Source organism: Gossypium arboreum, chromosome 13 (assembly GCF_025698485.1).
Source record: "Gossypium arboreum isolate Shixiya-1 chromosome 13, ASM2569848v2, whole genome shotgun sequence".
Classification (NCBI taxonomy): Eukaryota; Viridiplantae; Streptophyta; class Magnoliopsida; order Malvales; family Malvaceae; genus Gossypium; species Gossypium arboreum.
The window spans coordinates 57,097,714-57,101,138 of record NC_069082.1 but is presented as its reverse complement, the minus strand read 5'-3'; positions in this window follow the sequence as shown (position 1 = coordinate 57,101,138).

The following is a 3,425-nucleotide window of genomic DNA, read 5'->3' as shown; positions in this document are numbered from 1 at the left end:
GGACTATCCTGTGTTTATTGTCCCAACAGACTACCTCGTGTTTACTGTCTTGGTGGACTACCCCGTGTTTACTGTCCCGATGGACTTTATTGGTCGTCATTGTTAAACAATGGTTTTACACCTTAAACCTCTTGGAGGCGTCACCTTGAAGGACTTACCGTCGTAGCAGTGTCGCCCCATAGAGCTTGCTGATCGCCGTCGTAGTGTTGCTCTATGGAACCTTATAACTATCGACATTGATTTATTACATATCTACCTTGATGCTCGAACACCGAAGTGTCTCTCCCAGCATAAGGCCTGAAGCTTCGCACATCATGATTTGCTCCCAGCATTCTTGGATGGTAGAATATTAACGAAATTCCAATTTCTCTATTCCTTCACCCATTCCTCTATTTCTCCATTCCTCACCTTGATGCTCGAACATTACAGTGTCCCTCCAAAAGGCCTAGAGCTTCGCATATCACGGGTGCACTCAACATCACCATACGGCGGTCTCTAATGGAATCACCCTTTTTCTCATTCCTAACTTCGTCTAACCTATCAATAGTTCCTTTTCACATTCTACTATTATAAACAAGCAACACATGCATTTCATAGATGAAATTCCAAGAAATCATAGTTAATTCATACCTACTTAACTAAAGTGGTGGATATGCATGTACCTATACAATCTGAAACATACTTAACATTTCAAGAATGGAGTGTAGAAACTAACCTGATGACTCTTGATGTGTGCTCGTAATCATGAATTTGATTACAAGACGTTGAGTTGCCCGATCGTCTAATGTTGTATCATTTCGAAATAGACTTTAAGGTGAAAATGGGATTAATGGTTATTGATTTGATGGAAAGGACGGAAATGGTGTTGGATAAATAACAAACAAGTCTTTGAAGAAGAAGAAGACTGTGACCCACTATTTAGCAAAATAGGAACCATCAGTATGTTAGAATGCCACACTTCAGAACAAAGAAAGAAAGAAAGAAAGAAAGTGATAAGTTTAAAAGTAAAAGGTTTGACGCCACAAGGAGAACCTTGATAAGTCCAAGTAAGTTTTTTCAAGAACAATGAGATAGAATTCTCGTAATAACTCAAAAATATTCATTCATCATAGTCTCCTAAACATTATCCTCTTACAAACTATTTATAGGAAGTATTGTGACTATTCCAATGCCTATGTGAGACCTTTCATCTTCAGCAATTAAGTAAGGTTATTACAAGCATTAATTTTGTTTTAAACTTATGTAGGGAAGCCAATGAGTCATGTCTCTTCATTGAAATCTGATGTAGTTGAAAAGGCATGCCAATTCTCAATGTAGACTTAATGTATCCTTAATGTGTTTAATTGATGTCTTTTCAGCTCCTTTGAAACCAAATTATAAAAGCTTGTGTAACATCCTCTTAAATGGCATTATGATGAAGGTTTAAGATTCCAAAAACGTTCAGACTTGAAGAGGCTCCTTTAGTCCATTAAACTACCTCCATAATGTTCTTTAAAAAGCTATGAGTCTTTAGTCATATGAAAAGTCACCTGCAAAAATAGATAATTAAGCATTAAAAAATAATTTAAAACACTCATAAAAATAATATATTTAATAACACTCGTGCACACAAATTAATTGAACATGCAATTTAAATCACCTTATTTAAAATAAAAATAAGACACTCTAATTTATGCATTAAAAAATAACGGCCAAATTAAATAACATACTTATATAAACAAACTCAAACATATTTAGCAACTAAGATGCTTAAATGCATGGTTTAAAATGCAAATTAAATGAACAAATGAGTTACTCAATGCATGAATTAATTTAATGATGCAAATTTTAACTAACATGGGAGTTACATAATTCATGTCATAATTTATGATGCAAACTTAACTAACACAAGATTTACATAATGCATGATTTTATTAAATGCAGAACACATAGTGCATGCCACAATTAAAAGATGTAGATTAATAATGCAAGACATTAATTGCATATAATAAACAAGACATAATTAAAAGCTGTAGAATTAATTAAACTAAACTAACAACCACATGCAAAACATTGCTTGTACTTGGGACGTTATTTTTGGTCCAATAAGAGTTGTACATCTGATGTTCAGCCCAAACTTGCTGAATCAGGCCCATAATCGCCTCTTTAAACCTGATGATAATTTCAATTGGATCCTCTTTTGAAACGGGTAACTTGGGAGTTTGTTCCACTTAATGAACTCAAATGCACTTCAATCGTTCCCGTGCATGTATCAACTCTTACCTCCCAAGCTTAACTTTTTTAAATGTCAGAGCTTCAATTCTCTTGGCAGCTAAGCATTATAGCCAAAATCATGAGTTAAGTTCAGAATTTTTCTGTTTAAAACATGGTTTTCCATAAACATGCAGAACCCTTTAAAGGTTTTGTAAATTCTTAGCTTACGATCACTAAAGGACTTAAAGCCTTACTAGTTCATTAGATTTCCTCCTTTTCAGACTTAAATCTCTAAATCATCGCCCCATGCAGAGCTTTCATATCTCTCATTTTCCCAATTATTTATAACTCTTTTCGCTCAACTATAAACCCGGTGGTAATCATTTTGTCTCCCACTAAGGAATCTGCTGGTTCTAATGAAACCAAACCAGACTTAGATCTCAACCCTGTCCAAGTTCAGTTAATGGTTTATATGCATGAATTATTCATATTTGAATGTTCAGTGATTTTAATTTGAATATTATTGATAGTAGTTGTTCCGGCAACAAATATAGCATCCTGTAGCTTAGACTCGACGATCAGGTCGGGTACCAAGATGTTACATGTCATTTTTCAGCTCCCACAATTTAGCCCATATGCCACTTAAGTATCTATAATACATTCAATTCCGATACTTTCTCCGTATCATAATAAATAATACTAGTGTTGTTTAAACTAAACTGATCCGTTGGATTGAGAACCAATACAAATTGGTTAAACCAACTAAAAATCGATTGAACCGACTAAAAAACAATTGAATTGAATTTTTGAATTTTTAATAATTCTAATCAAATTGATTAGACTTGTACTCGTAAATTCAGTTCGCGTGATTACTATAACCACGTGAATTATGACTTCAACCATTTTGAGACGTTACAACTTTAGATCCAAATATCAAACACAAGCCTTGATTTCATGATCCAACTAAGGATTAGTTCTCCAATGCTATTGCAGTTGAAAAATAATTTCAAACGTGCTTTTTGTTAAGTAATCCTGAAAAATGTAGTAAAAAAATACGGTGAAAATGAATAATTTGTTAATTTTTAATACTTTCTATTGGTGCCAAAAATTATTATTGAAGGTCAAAATATCCTTTGTAGTGATACCTTAAATATTTTAAAATTTTAAAATATAATAATAAATGATATTTAAATAATTTAATATAATAATATCTAAAATATAAATTAATCTAA